Source organism: Rhinoderma darwinii (genome assembly GCF_050947455.1).
Source record: "Rhinoderma darwinii isolate aRhiDar2 chromosome 2 unlocalized genomic scaffold, aRhiDar2.hap1 SUPER_2_unloc_40, whole genome shotgun sequence".
In the NCBI taxonomy this organism is placed as follows: Eukaryota; Metazoa; Chordata; class Amphibia; order Anura; family Rhinodermatidae; genus Rhinoderma; species Rhinoderma darwinii.
In genome coordinates, this window is record NW_027461708.1 from 148,702 (window position 1) to 165,557 (window position 16,856).

Below are 16,856 nucleotides of genomic sequence, written 5' to 3' on the forward strand. Positions count from 1 at the left end.
TGTGTGTGTGTATGCATGTATGTATGTATGATAGTTTGCATGTATGTATGTATATATGTGTGTATGTTTGCATGTATGTATATTTGCATGTATATATGTGCATGCTTGTATGTATGTTTGTATATATGCATGTATGTATGTATGTTTGCATGTATGTTTGTTTGTATATATGTCTGTATGGCCATGTATGATACTGTCTGCTGGCGCCCTGTATCTAAGTCAACTTCGCGGCAGGCTTCTATACATGGTATAACCGTCAGTATCACACATTAAACTGAATCTAAGCCTGACAGGTTTGGTGTTTGGACTACGTCGTTTTCGAAGACTACTTAGATGACGGTTTTTTTTTCTACAATAAAATGGTTAATGAGGGTTGTGTTGGGGGTGCTTTATTTCAATAAAATATTTTATCTATATCTTTGTCTTTTTCTTTTCAAATTTTATTACTACCACTTTAGTAATGGCCGCTGTCTGAGTGACAACATCCATTACTAAGGCGAGGCTTAGTGTTAGCCGGTGCAGAGGCTAACACTAACCACCATTATTACCCCGGTACCCACCACCACCAGGGGTGCCGGGAAGAGCCAGGTACGATCCAGTACCCGACCATCTGTTGTGATGGTCGGGCTCTGGGGTGGCCGCAGGCTGGTATTATGAGGCTGGGAAGGGCCAAAAACAGTGGACATTCCCACCCTTGTAATGCTAGGCTGCTGCTTCTGTGTTGTATCTGGCTGGTTATAAAAGTGGGAGGGACCCCACGTCATTTTTTTTAATTTTTTTTTTTTTTTTAAAGACGTGGGGTTCCACCCAATTTATCAAAACCAGCCACATACAACAGTGTTATTAGCCTGGGAATGGACAAACCCAGTGGCCCTTCCCACCCATGTAATGCTAGACTGCTGCGGCCTTGTATATGGCTGGTTATTAAAAATGTGGGGGACCCGTCTATTGTTAAATTTGTTAAATTAAAAAAAAAAACGACGTGGGGGTCCCCCCCATTTTTATAACCAGCCCGATACAACACAGCAGCAGCAGCCTAGCATTACAAGGGTGGGAAGGACCACTGTTTTTGGCCCTTCCCAGCCTCATAATACCAGCCTACGGCCGCCCCAGTACCCGACCATCACAACAGATGGTCGGGTACTGGATCGTACCAAGATCTTCCCGGCACCCCTGGTGGTGGTGGGTACCGGGGTAATAATAGGTGGTTAGTGCTAGCCTCTGCACCGGCTAACACTAAGTACCGCCTTAATAATGGACGCTGTCAATCAGCCAACTGCCATTATCTAGGCACTAATAAAGTTTAAAAAAAACACAAAGACAATTCTTTTTTATTGAAATAAGAAATCCCCAACAAAACCCTCGTTAACCATTTTATTAAAATTTGAAAAAACGTAGATCTACGCAGTAGTCCAACGAATCGAAGATGTAGTCCAATCGGTACATCAAAATCTGCAACAACATAAAAAAAACAGTTATCAATGTGAACAATACCAATACTTCTACTCACCTACACACATATATACACGCACACACAAACAAACAACCATACACAAACACACACATATATACACAAACACAACAAGATACACACACACACACACACACACACACACACACATAAACAGACAAACACACACACATATACACAAACTCACACATATACAAACAAAAACACACATATCCAAACACACACATATACACGAACACACTCATATACACAAACACACACACACATATACACAAACACATATACACAGTTATACACAAACACAACAAGATATACACAAACACACACATATACACGAACTAACACATATACACAAACACATATACAAACAAAAACACACATACCCAAACACACACATATACACAAATACACACATATACACAAACACATATACACAAACACACCCATATATACACAAACACACACACATAAACACACACCCATATACACACATATACACAAACACACACATATACAAAAACACACAGACACAAACATCTACACATAAACATATACACAAATACACCCATAAATACACACACATATACACAAACATATACACAAACACATATACACAAACACACCCATATATACACAAACACACATAAATACACACACACATATACACAAACACACATATAAAAACAAAAACAGACAAAGACACATACCCAATCACACATATATACACAAACACACACATACACAAACACACACACTGTTTCTTTTAAATGCTGCTGGGGAACCCGCTCGATCCACTATATAAGGCTGCGCTACAGTGCAGCATTTAAAAGAAACAGGATCCTGACCTGTCCATAGAGTTTAAGGCAGCACAGAGTATTTCAGGAGATGAGCGTGCAGATTCAGTGCTGCTGTGAACTCTGCTCTTACCATTACGTATCTCTCAGTCTGTTACCTCTCCTCCACTCCTGTCCTCAAGAACACCTTCACATGATTGGCAAGTCACCACGTAATGGTAAGAGCAGGGTTCACAGCAGCACATAGTATTTCAGGAGATGAGCGTGCGGATCTTGTGCGGGGTGGTGACTTGCCAATAATGTGAAGGTGTTATTGAGGACAGGAGTGGAGGAGAGGTAACAGACTGAGCTACGTAATGGTAAGAGCAGAGTTCACAGCAGCACAGAGTATTTCATTAGAGGAGCGTGCAGATTCTATGCTGCTGTGAATTCTGCTCTTACCATTACGTAGCTCTCAGTCTGTTACCTCTCCTCCACTCCTGTCCTCAATAACACCTTCACATGATTGGCAAGTCACCACGTAATGGTAAGACCAGAGTTCACAGCAGCACAGAGTATTTCAGGAGATGAGCATGCGGATCTTGTGCGGGGTGGTGACTTGCCAATCATGTGAAGGTGTTATTGAGGACAGGAGTGGAGGAGAGGTAACAGACTGAGCTACGTAAGGGTAAGAGCAGAGTTCACAGCAGCACAGAATCTGCACGCTCCTCTCCTGAAATATTCTGTGCTGCTGTGAACTCTGCTCTTACCATTACGTAGCTCTCAGTCTGTTACCTCTCCTCCACTCCTGTCCTCAAGAACACCTTTAAATGATTGGCAAGTCACCACCCCGCACAAGATCCGCACGCTCATCTCCTGAAATATTCTGTGCTGCTGTGGACTCTGCTCTTACCGTTACGTGGTGACTTGCCAATCATGAAGGTGTTATTGAGGACAGTAGTGGAGGAGAGGTAACAGACTGAGAGCTACGTAATGGTAAGAGCAGAGTTCACAGCAGCACTGAATCTGCACGCTCATCTCCTGAAATACTCTGTGCTGCCTTAAACTCTGTGGACAGGTCAGGATCCTGTTTCTTTTAAATGCTGCACTGTAGCGCAGCCTTATATAGTGGATCGAGCGGGTTGCCTAGCAGCATTTAAAAGAAACAGGATCCTGACCTGTCCACAAAGTTTAAGGCAGCACAGAGTATTTCAGGAGATGAGCACGGCCGGCCACGGGCAGCCATTCGATTTTGCGAGCCGTGCTCCCATTATGCACACGACCGTAAAAACACCCATTATTGCGGGTCGTAATTACGACCCGCAATAACGGGCTCATAGACTTCTGTTACCCACGGGTACCTTCCCGTTTTCTCACGGGAAGGTGCCCGTTCCATTAAAAAAAATAGAACATGTTCTATTTTACGGGCCGTGCTGCTATAATTATAATGACAGCACGGTTCGCAAAAGCGGCCGGCTGCCCGTGGCCGGCCGTGCCCGGCCGTGCTCGTAATTACGAGTCGTAATTACGAGCACGGCCTGTAAAATGAAAAAATAGAACATGTTCTATGTTTTTAACGGCACGGGCACCTTCCCGTGAGAAAACGGGAAGGTACCCGTGGCTAACAGAAGTCTATGGGCCCGCTATTTCGGGTCGTAATTACGACCCGTAATAACAGGTGTTTTTACGGTCGTGTGCATGAGGCCCCGTAATGACGGGTGACTACATGTGTGCACCCGTCATTACGACAGCGTTGCTAGGCGACGTCAGTAAATAGTCACTGTCCAGGGTGCTGAAAGAGTTAACTGATCGGCAGTATATGTTTCAGCACCCTGGACAGTGACTACCGATCACAATATAGAGTAACCTGTAAAAAAAAAGACGTTCAAACTTACCGGGAACTCCCTGCTTCCTCCAGTCCGGTCTCCTGGCCGTTGCCTTGGTGACGCGTCCCTCTCGACATCCGGCACGACATTCCTTGATGACGATGCAGCCCATGTGAGCGCTGCAGCCAATCACAGGATGCCGCGTCAGAAAAGAAGGTCGGACTGGAGGAAGAAGAGGGACTCGTCCCCAAGACAACGACCAGGTACGTATGAAATGCTTTTTATTTTATTTTTAATCAGCAGCCTCTTTTCTCTATCAGTGATTGATAGAGACAAGTGGCTGCCGATTTGTATAATATTTTTGACCGGGTTCGGTCAAAACGGGTTCGGCCGAACCCGGTGAAGTTCGGATTCGCTGCGAACCAAACTTTTCCAGAAGTTCGGACCGAAACCGGGTTCGGTTGTCCCGGTTCGCTCATCTCTAGTCAAAATGCTCACTATATGCCAAGATGAATTCCTTGTTAGGTGTAGGTTCCAAAATGGGGACTTTTTTGGGGTGTTTCCGTTGTTTTGGCATCGCACCTCTTCAAACCTGACATGGTACATAAAATATAATCTAATAATAAGAAGGCCCCAAGATCCTCTAGGCACTATATTGCTTCTCAGGCCTGTGCTTCAGTAAATTAGCACACTAAAAACTGCAGAATCTGGGCAATAAATATTAAGTTGTGTTTATCTCGTAAAACCTTCCGTGTTACAGAGAAAAAAGGATTAAAAATGTATTTCTGCAAAAAAACCTGAAATTTGTAAATTTCACCCCTACGTTGCTCTAATTCTTGTGAAAGGTCTGTAGAGTTAAGAAAATCTCTAAATGCTGTTTTGAATACTTTGAGGGGTACTGTTTTTAAAATGGAGTGCTTTATGGGGGGTTGTATTGTATGGGCCCCTCAAAGCCACTTCAGAACTGAACTGGTCCCTGTAAAAACAGCCTTTTGAAATTTGTGTGAGAATGTCTGCTAAAGTTCTAAGCCTTGTAACGTCCTAGAAAAATAAAAGGATGTTCAAAAAACTATGCCAATCTAAAATAGAGATATGGGAAATGTTAATTAGTAACTATTTTGTGTGGTATAACCATATGTATTACAAACAGATACATAGAAATTTGTAAAAATTCGCAATTTTCGCAAAATTTTAGTGTTTTTCACAAATAAATACTGAATGTATCTACCAAGTTTTACCAGTAACAAAGTCCAATGTGTCACGAGAGAAGAATCTTACAATCGCTTGGATAGGTAAAAGCATACAAACATTTGCTAAAATAGACATGTTTGGAGGATTGACATGTCCTCATTAAATCCAGTGACTCACAGGTGACGTCTTCGCTGATTGTAGACGTTCTCTTTCCTTTTCTTCCCTTTCCAGCCAAGATTGTTATGACGACTTGCCATAATAAATGCAGAGTCTGCTGCCCAGACTATTTTGGCCGATTGCTTCTGCAGCAATTCCCAGCATTTTAAGTAACAAGAATTAATTCATACCCCAGACCAGACCCCTATATAAATTCAGAATTTAAACAGGACTCCTATATAAATTAAGATTCCAAACCTTACAGCTTTTATAATTCAATTACTAACAAGACCCCTTAATTTTAATGGGACAGGGGTGCAATACCGTGCACAGCCACTAAAAATGTAACAGCACGTGCTAATACGAATGAGAAGGTAAACCATGAAAACAATGAAGAGGCTGCAGCTCTCATACAAGGGTTGCAGACCCTTCAAATAGCTGATCGGCGAGGGTGACAAGAGTCGAACCCACCCCGCTCTAATATTGACAGCCTATCCTAAGTACAGGCCATCAGTTTTAAAAACCCAGATAACCCCTTTGAATAATAAAATTCCTGCTTTCTGCAGCTGTCACTGTGTACTGTTTGCTGTATATAAATTTATATAACTTCCACTTAGTGCAATGCAACATGCAGTAAATCCATATACAGAAAGCTGCCCTAGTTGTACCTGCAGGCACCCAGAATTTTATTATTTCAATAAAGCTGTGTAAAGGGAAGCAGGGAATGAACTCTCTATCAGAAAAACGGAGCTTGGCTTAGAAAGATAATTGGTGCATTTCTGGGATCACATATAACACCACTAACTTGAGAAATATAGAAACATTTATGCCCGATAAACATTATTATGACAAATTATTCACTTAATTAATGACTAATAAAAGAAACACCTTGAACCTTCTACATGCTGTGGATTTCTCAGGTATTAATGGGTTTCATACATACTGTAGTTATATGAGGTTCACTGGCAACCATTGGATGATGAGGACATGAGACATTTGTAAATCACTTAAGCATTTCTTGATGTCGCTCCCTGTCTTTACAGTTTACCTAATGGGCCAGCAATGGTTTTAGGAGTGACCCGGATTAAGGGACCAGGCAGGAATTCTTTGGTCCTCTTGACTTCAAATGCTGCAGAGAATGTGGTATCCATAAAAATATCATGCAGCCATTTTTCATGAATACATCTGGGTGTTGGTCTTCTACCCCCTCTTGGGAGGCCTATGATCTATATACTATTCCAACTTAGTTGGTTCCCGAAGTTATCCGCCTTCTGGTGCCACAGATCTACTTTTTAGAACAGGAGAGCAACTGGCAGAGATTATGTGCAGTTATCTCTGAGCTATTTATGCTGAATACGTTCACATCAGGTCTGACCGTCTCCTCTCAGGATGAATAGATCAATTCTTACCACCTCTTTATTCCCTCGAGAGCTGAGCACAGGAGATGCAGCATGTAGGATGTTCTTACTGGTGCAGAGCCCCAGCACCTTATGAGGGTCTTCAGGTTTTTAGTCATATTTATTACAAAGATTATGTATTTTAATATAATATTAATTGTTTCCTCAATGTCACACAGACAGAAATTATTATCTATCAGATGTTCAGCAGCTGCAGATCCGTCCAGATTGTAATAACTAGACACACACTAAACCAACTGTGAGAGATGAACAGTACAAGTTCCATGCACCAAGACTGAACCATATCTCCGACTTTTACAATTTATTATGGGTTTTAATTCTATCCCTGATCTCCTTTCTTGGCAGTACTGGGTAAGAGTCTGTCCACGGAAACATTATGAATATAGAAACTACATTCAAAATATAAATAACAATCAAACATTAAAAATATTGTTAAAGCCATACTGAAATATGCAAATTATGTGTGTGGTCATAAAAGTAGCTCACGCCGGGTATATCTATTGTGATGTCACTACTATTAATGATGGTAAATCTATAATTGAAATATGCAAATTATGGGTGAGGTCATAAAAGCATCTATTGTGATGTCATAGAGCTTGGGTATATGCAATGATGCTGGTCACAGAGCTGTCACTCAGTTGGATGTGACCGGTAAGTTCTCTATCATTTCTCTATCTGTACCTGACTCTGATCGATCCATTATATTAGGAACATTGAATCCATGTCTTCAAGATATGGTTTATTAGAGGTTGTAATATCTTTTTTTGTTTCATTATACAATTGAATTGCTTAAATATCATAGAAAGAACACAGGCTGTAAGAAATGGCAGCCTACATTCAGCCGATAATAGATTTGCAGGGTAACAGCACATAATTTTGGTTCCCTGCAGCCCTGAGAACTTTTTTTGTCTCTCGATTGTAAAGGAGAAATTACAGGATGGTGATATTAGGGGACTGTTATGTAGTAAGTCCTTATATTAGTGTAAATTCCCTAAAAATAATTCCATAAATTAACACATTAACACAATGTAATAACATTCAGAATTTTGATCAAGTAATATAAAAAAAACATGTAAAAGCCATTGAAAATGCCATATTAAGATCTGTAAGTTATAACGAGTGTAGTTAGGTAATCCACCTACACTATATGGCCAATAGTATTTGGACACCTCTCCTAATTATTGAGCCAAGAATCAGCTGGATGGGTGTAAAACACGTCGCCGTTGAATTTTGGAGCATGGGAAACATGTTCTGTTGAGTAATAAATCACAGTTCACTATCTGGCCATCTAATGGATGAATTTGCGTTTTGTGCCTGCCCGGAGAATGCTACCTACTGGACTGTATAGTGCCTATTATAAAATGGAGTGAAGTTTGTATAATGGTCTGGATTGTTTGTAAGGGGTTGGATTAAATCCCCATTTTTCCAGTAGGGGTTAATAAGACTTTTAAACAATTGTATGCTTCCAACTTTGTGGTAATAGTTTGGGTAAGACCCTTTCCTGTCCTAGTATGACTGTGCCCCTGTGCACAAAGAGGGTCCCTAAAGACATGGTTTGACAAGTTCGATGTGGAGGAACTTGCGTATCTGCACAGAACCCGGACCTCAATCCCAACAAAACCTTTGGAGTGAATTGGAAAGGCAATTGCGAGCCAGACCTTTTTGCCCAACATCAGTGTCTCAACCATTGGTGTCCATATACTTTTGGCCATATACTGTAGTGTACCGAGTGTATATCTATTGTGATGTCACCGAGATTAGGTATAAAGTATAGTGCTGGCCAGAGGGCTGTCATTTATCAGGTGGATGTGATCGGTACGGTAAGTACTTTATCATTGCTACGTCTCTAGAACAGTCTCATCTATCAGTCTCTTTATGAATATTGGATTCTTACATGTAATTCTAGTGTTTGTCGTGTTATTTTGTTTTTTATTTGGCATACTTATACACTAGGAAATTGCTTAAATAGCAATATTGTGGCCTGTCACATCTGCTCCATAGACAGAATGCAGATTGCAGACAGAAATTGGTGTCTGTATTCTGCTGGTAGATTCATAAAGCAACCACAAAGCAAAGAATGTGAATCTCTGGGAACTTATTATCACACCCTCCAGTTTATAACACCAGTAATTCTCATAATAAATCTTTATAAGGGAATTCATATTTATGAATTTTAGGTTTTCTGTCTGTAGACTATACTATTTATATATCAGGTCAATCCTGAATATTAGCTGGTATGGCTATGCAACCAACCTACATCAGGTGCCGCTATTGTGATGTCTTGAGATGAGTCTAGATAGCCGTGTTTCTTACTGCGTCTATGGTAGTATTGGTTTTATTACAAGATTTAAACTATTTGATGTTTGAATCATGTACATAAATAAATGATTATAAGGAGTATTGCTTTTTTTGTATTTTTTTTTTTTTTTAGTAATAAAATATTAGTAAGTCCAGGAATAAACAGCCTAATAGCATTCGTCAGACTAAATTGTAGAAGGATAGTGCTAATCCCCTGGAAATGTGTCCTTATTAACAATTGAAATTAATAATTATGTATATAATAATAATAATAATAATAATAATAATAATAATAATAACAATAAAAAAGCTAACAATAAAAAGTATTTATTACTAACTCCAATTACTTAGGTTCTAAATTCTGGTTATCAATTAATATTAAAAAAAATTCAACCCTTTAAAATGCCATATGGTCAATTTAACAACCAATACATTGTTTCAGCTTCCAAACCTAATACAATGTTATCAACAGGGGCTCCCAGGTCATGTGATCCTCTGACACTTATGATTGACAATATTCTGTTATAGGAATACCCTATTTAATAACTAATTTTTCCAGGTAGTTTCATCACAAGTAACGACTCCCTTATAGTTTTCTGGTCTTTCTAGGTCTTGCTGTTGGATTGACACTGTGTTACTTACTGTGTTGCTTATACGGTTAGCGATTTGTCCTATTTTCGGAGAACTAGAGGCGATTAGTCAAATTCTATCTTGACTGTCTCCTGGTTTTCTACCAAGGACATTGGTGCAGTTTTGCACCCGGGCATTAAACAACCATGCCCTTTTGGAAAAAATCTAAGAAATATCACGTCTCCCAAATTCCTGATGAAGGAAATCTGATGGGAGACATACCAACTATGGAGGAGCCTAACATCTCGCTCCAGAAGTTTTCTGTCATCAAAGATATGGCAGATGAAAAATCCAGCGATCTTAGTCACAGCAAATATTGTGACATTACATCAAAGAACACCAAGAAGAGCGCATTCAGCCTGCTGACCCGCCTGCGCTCCAAAAATATCCGTAAAAGGTATGTAACTAATAATTCTCATACATTGCTCAGATATCCAGAGCTGTGGTATAACAGTCACTAGATCTTTAATTCTCCCCATATCTTCACAGAAACTTTGGCAGCAGCGCTGTGATCGGCGCTAGAGAACTGGATCGCTATTTCCCAGATAGACGGTTGAGACTATATGTTGCCACCTGGAATATGGAGGGAAAGGTGAGAAGTAATGTACAATATTTATTGTGACCCATCAGTATGCCCGAGCTCAAGTTGGATGAAATGGGCCAGTAACCATGTCTCTTTAGTTTGTAGTTGAATATTACATAGACAGGTCATATTCTACCCTATGTCAGTTGAGTTGGCGCTCTTTGTATACAATATTAATGTTTGTATATTTTGAACAGGATTACCCGCAAAATGTGGAGGATCTGCTGTTACCATCAGATGATACGAAAGACATTTATGTTATTGGCGTTCAGGAAGGATGTCCAAACAGGTAAGTCTTCTCAGGTTGTCTTACACCAGCCTATGACTGCAGATGGACAGCAGGGCGGCTGATACAAATTCTCTCTCAATGCTCTACTTATTGTATTATCACTCCTTAATTTTCAAAATGTATCCCCAGAGGTTATTATTATATGGAGTGTTGATACAGATGAGTTGAGTATCTTAATCTTGTGTCATTTATTAATATGTAAATCTGAAATTGTGTCTTCTTGTAGACGGGAATGGGAGATAAAATTACAGGAGACCCTTGGACCACACTATGTATTATACCACTCCTCCGGGCTCGGAGTCCTGTATCTCACCATCTTTGTTCGACGGGAACTAATCTGGTTCTGCTCAGGTAAGATTCACATTCCTACATCTACATAAGAAGTCTTGAATGTAGTCATTAGCTGGAACATCTTATTTAGTTATTAGACTTAGATGCCTAAGAGCTTGGCTCTCAGATTCTTGACTTCTGAGTATTGGAGATCTAAAAGTTCACACCACAGTTACAAAGTATGAAATTATGTTCTAGTAATATTTCCATAGTTTAATTGGAAATAATTGCTATTCCATTGTTGCATGTAGTACTCTTAACCACTGACCCGTCTTTTTGTGTTTAATTTCTTATACAGAGGTAGAGCACACCCATGTAACAACAAGGCTATTCCACCATGTGAAAACTAAAGGAGCCTTGGGTGTTGCCTTCACCGTCTTTGGAACATCTTTCCTTTTTATTAATTCACATCTGAGATGTAAGTATTTACAATATTAATATATGACCATGTACAGTTTTACTTTGTATAAAATTGCTGCTATTTGATAATTAACTGAAATATATGGGATGATATCAAGAGATCTGTACTTATGTTTTGGTAAAAATAAAAGGTTTGTTCCAGTTTGATCAAACTTTTTCTAATCTATCAATCTCATTCTATGTTGTGAGTGGCCAGTAATACAGATACACGCAGGTAGAATTAGTGCAGGAGGGGGTGGCGGCGGCTGGTTTCAGTTGCGCCGCCTCCCCCTCTGAGAGGCAGCAGGGCGGACGGTGCGGCCGTATAATCCCTCACACCCACCCCTCCTCTCCATTAGCGGCGGTGGCGCGCTGCAATGTGTTTTTTTGAAAATAATATGCGATTGGGGCCGCCCATATGATCATCCGCCACTGCTAATATGTATTTTTTTGTTGGCAGTTGGGGCAGTCAACAAGAGGATCCAGGACTATAAAACCATTACTGAGGGTCTCCGTCTGCCTCAAATTATTCCGGAAAGAATCAACTCCAATGCCTGTGAGTATTACTTATGTGGTTGAACCTATGGATCCTTTTATCTCTCTATTTGTCTCCGTTGAGTCTAATGCAGTCATGTGCTATAATTTTTTAAAAAAAATGTATTCTACAGTGGACGTCACCAGCCGCTTTGATCGGGTGTTTTGGTTTGGAGACCTCAATTTTCAACTTAAAGAGGACAGAAAAAATGTGGAATCTCTTCTGCAGAAGATCGAAGGAAAAGATATGTCCAGTCTCCTCAAACACGACCATCTGAATGAAGCCAAGAACAATGGTATATTTACTAGTAGACAGATCTCTATCACTCCTCAACCTTCATTAAAGGGGTTCTCCACCTTCTGACAACTGATCACCTATCCACCGGATAGGTCATCAGTATATCATCGGTGCGGGTCCGACACCTGGACGCTGCACCGTTAAGCTGCTCCAGTGGCCTGCGGGCACCGGATGTTATGCCACACAATGCTATGTACGGAGCCGGTAGCAGTTGGCTCCTTACATAGCATAGCTGCCATGATGCATAACTGCAGGTCTGCCTCCTATTCACTTGAATAGGAGCAGAGTTGCAGTACTGCAGCTCGGCTGCAATTCCGTGGCCGGCGCCAACTGCATCCGGCATGTACGTCCGGTGCTCAAAGGCACCGGACCAGCTGATTAGTGCAGGGTCCGGGTGTCGGACCACCACAGATCATGTACTGATGACCTATCTGGTGAGTATGTCATTAGTTGTTAGAAGTTGGAAAACCCCTTTAATACCACAACCACTTCCACAGATTAATACAAATCACTGACATGATGGTTGATATGTTCCCCAAATTCTTATATAGTGCTAAAATTATCAATTGCTCCTTTTTTTTTTTAATACTGACTACTTTTTTTTCTTTCAACTTAAGGGTCCATATTTCTAGGGTTCAAGGAGCACACCATTGATTTCCTTCCTACATATAAGTTTGACATTGGCACAGACACCTATGATACATCAGCAAAGCAGAGAATTCCATCATATACGGTAAGATATCTTATTTCCAGGTCTACAGAGCTTGAGAGACAATAGAATCCATGGGCCAGAGCACCCATTATATAATGAATCCCCTCCCCCAATGTAATGAATTGTTATTTTTATAGCTGGAAGAGTAATTTCTTATGAACAAAGCTTTCAGTTAATTTTACTTTTATGTAGTGAGTTTGTCATCACAGTTTCCCAGTGTAATATGTCGTTGCCCAGCATGGGTCAAGGATACTTATTTAATGAAATCTGTGTGACCAAGTCAAACCTAAAATGCAATAAAGTCTCAATATTTTGCAATATAAATAAAGTAGGCCCAACATTTAGGTCTGTGTTGTTTTGCAGTTTAATAATCTATTATAATATGATTTCACTAATGATATTTGTTATTTTCATGACCTCTACAGGACAGGGTGTTGTTTAAAAGCCAATGTGAGGGAGATGTGCGAGTCCTGAGATACGACTCTTGCCCTGTTTTGAAGACCTCAGACCACCGACCTGTTTTTGGCATCTTTGAAGTAAAGATCAGGCCCGGTTCAGATGAGTAAGTCATGTTTTCCTCCATGTTGTTGGTATGATACTTTCAGTAGCCGTCATTACTACATGGTCCTTATAGCCAGAGCTCACACTTTGGGGCAGGTGGCTGTACACCTTGGTGACAGTACTGGAGGATTATAGGATGTGAAACTAAGCAAAGTGTGGTTACCTGCTAACATTATCATATGTCTTACATAAATATATTTCTCATTCCAGCATCCCCTTGGCTGGTGGACGCTTTGATCGTAAAATCTATGTAACGGGCATTAGGAGGAAAGGACAAAAAAAGTAGCTGCATCTGTTCATGTCCTTACAGGTAAGAGCTTTGTAGTTGTCTATTATGTTTGCGGTGAAAATGTTCTTCCATCTCTTAGGTTTTCCTCTGTATCTGTAATTTATTTTATCAACTAATTTAACTAAAGTGTAAATAAGTATTTTCAATCTTAAAATTCCAACTCCTTGTATTTAGACACGTTTTCATTTCTGAATGAAGGTTGTGGGCTTTGGGGAACAACTTCCCCAACTGTAAGCATGTATGTAGTATAGTACAATGAGTTTCCTAAAGGAACCGGTCATCTGAATGGATGGAACAACTGGATTTTATGATGCATTAGCTTCTAAGCAAAAATGATGGATACAAGAAACATTGCTATTGATGGAAGACATTACTTGGCATCTTGCAGGACTCCTAAGGAACAGTTACAATCTCCGGGGCATAAAACATCGGAATATTAGAAAGTTCCGGTAACATGCTGAAGAGCACAGCTCTAGTATTCGGCACACAGACAAATATGATTCAAAACTTCTTTCGTTTTATTTGTATTGTATTCAAATGCCATGGGCGGAGTGCAACGTTTCGGTCCTAGAAGACCTTCGTCAGGCACTGGAACCCTGTTGGCGTGGATGTATCCTGCTGATGAGCACTGCTGTTCATATCGCGGCTTACCGCTCGTTTTTGGCGCGGTAAGCCGCGATATGAACAGCAGTGCTCATCAGCAGGATACATCCACGCCAACAGGGTTCCAGTGCCTGACGAAGGTCTTCTAGGACCGAAACGTTGCACTCCGCCCATGGCATTTGAATACAATACAAATAAAACAAAAGAAGTTTTGAATCATATTTGTCTGTGTGCCGAATACTTCTCTACATACGATTGGGTTGGGACCCTATTCGTGCACCTCCTATAGGTCTTGTGCACTCTGAACCAATACCGAGCACAGCTCTAGGTCAGACCCACTGCTTGCATCAACCATCTTCAAGGTTTGTAGTGTGACGCCAAGGATCAATTAAGAAATTTATTTACCTCAAATCACCTTAAAAAGTCTTCTAGATTTTGTGTCTGCTAAGAAACACACATTATAGAACATTAATAGCAAATATTTGTCTTGCAGCATAAACATCAATTCCGCAGTACATCTGGAGAGAATAGCGCTCCCTGTCACCGGAGGAGCCACCATCAATGCTGATAGAAAGGTAAGTTCCTCTGGATGTGTCCCCTCTCTATATTTATCAAGCAGCCTGAATGATCAATATTTAATAGGGTTGTGTGCTTCTCCCCCCAGAACAAGTCAGCAGATATCAACAGAACATCAACACCAATAACAACCAAGGGCAGAATCCGCCATCTTACAAGAATTCCAATGGCGAGACTTAACATTTCTACAACATCTGTCACAGAAGAGACATCAATGTGGTCACCAGGGCATCAATATCACCCAGAAGACCAGGTTCAGAACAGGACAATATGTCATCTCTTCTTGTGTCTGTCGAATCCAGATTTTCCACCCCTAACTGATACTACAGTATATACTGTGACATATTCCGTAGTTTTTGCTGGATCTTGTATTACCGTCATCTTTACCATTATATATTTTGATCCACAAAAACCTTAAATAAATCATTAACATCAATCCATAAGTGTGACTGGTAATTGTTATGTGCGCGGCTGCAACTTACACAATACAGAGTGTATGGAACGTGCCGCCATATGTACTGGATTATATACTTTAGGACAAAGAGTGCTAGGAGATGTAAAACATTGATATATTTGATAGTTGCTTAACCACTTAAGGACGCAGCCTAGTTCGGGACTTAGGGCTCAGAGCCCATTTTTCAAATCTGACATATTTAACTTTATGTGGTAATAATGTCGAAATGCTTAAACCTATCCAAGCGATTCTGAGAATGCTTTCTCGTGAGACATTGGGCTTTATGTTAGCTGTAAAATGTTGTTGATATGTTCAGTGTTTATTAATGAAAAATTGCAAAATTTAGAGAAAATGTAGAAAAAATAGAATTTTTCTAAAGTAAAAAATGCATCTGCTTGTAAAACAGATGGTTATACCAACCAAAATATTTACTAGTTCACATTTCCCATAATTCTACTTTAGAGTGGCATGATTTTTTGAACATAAACAGCAATTTCTCATATTTTTAAGAAAATTTCAAAAGCCTTTTTTTTAAGGTACCTGTTCAGTTCTGAAGTGGCTTTGAGGCACCTATGTATTAGAAACACCCACAAAACTTCCCGTTTTAAAAACTAGACCCCTCAAAGTATTCAAAACAGCATTTAGAAAGTTTTTTTTAACCCTTTAGGCATTTCACAGGAATTAAAGCAAAGTGGAGGTGAAATTTGCAAATTTCATTTTTCTTGCTGAATTTAATTTTATTCTATTTTTTTCTGTAACACAGAAGGTTTTACCAGAGAAACACTACTAAATATGTATTTTACAGATTCTGCCGTTTTTAGAAATGTCCCACATGTGGCTCTAGTGTGCTCTTGGACTAAAACACAAGCCCCAGAAGCAAAGAAGCACCTAGTGCATTTTGGAGCCTCATTTTTATTAGAATATATTTTAGGCAGCATGCCAGGTTTGAAGAGGTGTTTAGGTGCCAAAAAAGTAGGAATCCCTCAAAAGTGACCCCATTTTGGAAACTGCACCCCTCAAGGAATTCATTTATGGTTGTTGTTACCATTTTGACCCCACAGTTTTTTCACAGAGCGTCTTTGAATTGGGCTGTGAAATTAAAAAGATGAAATGTTTTCCAATAAGATGTCATTTTTGATCAAAATTTCTTATTTTCGCATGGAAAATGCCCCATTTTGTTGCCCAATTTGTCCTGAGTGCGGTAATATCCCATTTGTGGTGATAAACTGCCGTTTGGGCCCATGGGAGGTCTCAGAAGGAAAGAAGCGCTATGTGTTCTTTGGAGTCCAGATTTTGCTGGATTGGTTTTCGGGTGCCATGTCGAATTTGCAGAGCCCCAGAGGTATCAAAGCAATGGAAACCCACCAGAAGTGACCCCATTTTGGAAACTAAACCCCTCAAGGAATTCATTTATGGGTGTTGTGACCATTTAGACCCCACAGTTTATTCTCAGAATTTATTTGAA

General features: G+C 40.1%; 2 long non-coding RNA genes across 2 annotated transcripts; both read left to right on the forward strand.

The window, feature by feature from the left end:
• The first annotated feature begins 10,558 nt into the window (after positions 1 to 10,558).
• LOC142677651 (uncharacterized) lies at positions 10,559 to 11,377 on the forward strand. Its single transcript, XR_012852605.1, has 3 exons — positions 10,559 to 10,635; positions 10,862 to 10,986; positions 11,264 to 11,377. It is a non-coding gene; the product is annotated as an uncharacterized LOC142677651 (long non-coding RNA).
• Positions 11,378 to 13,700: 2,323 nt separating this feature from the next.
• On the forward strand, positions 13,701 to 15,373 carry LOC142677652 (uncharacterized). Its single transcript, XR_012852606.1, has 3 exons — positions 13,701 to 13,779; positions 14,855 to 14,936; positions 15,026 to 15,373. It is a non-coding gene; the product is annotated as an uncharacterized LOC142677652 (long non-coding RNA).
• Positions 15,374 to 16,856: the final 1,483 nt, after the last annotated feature.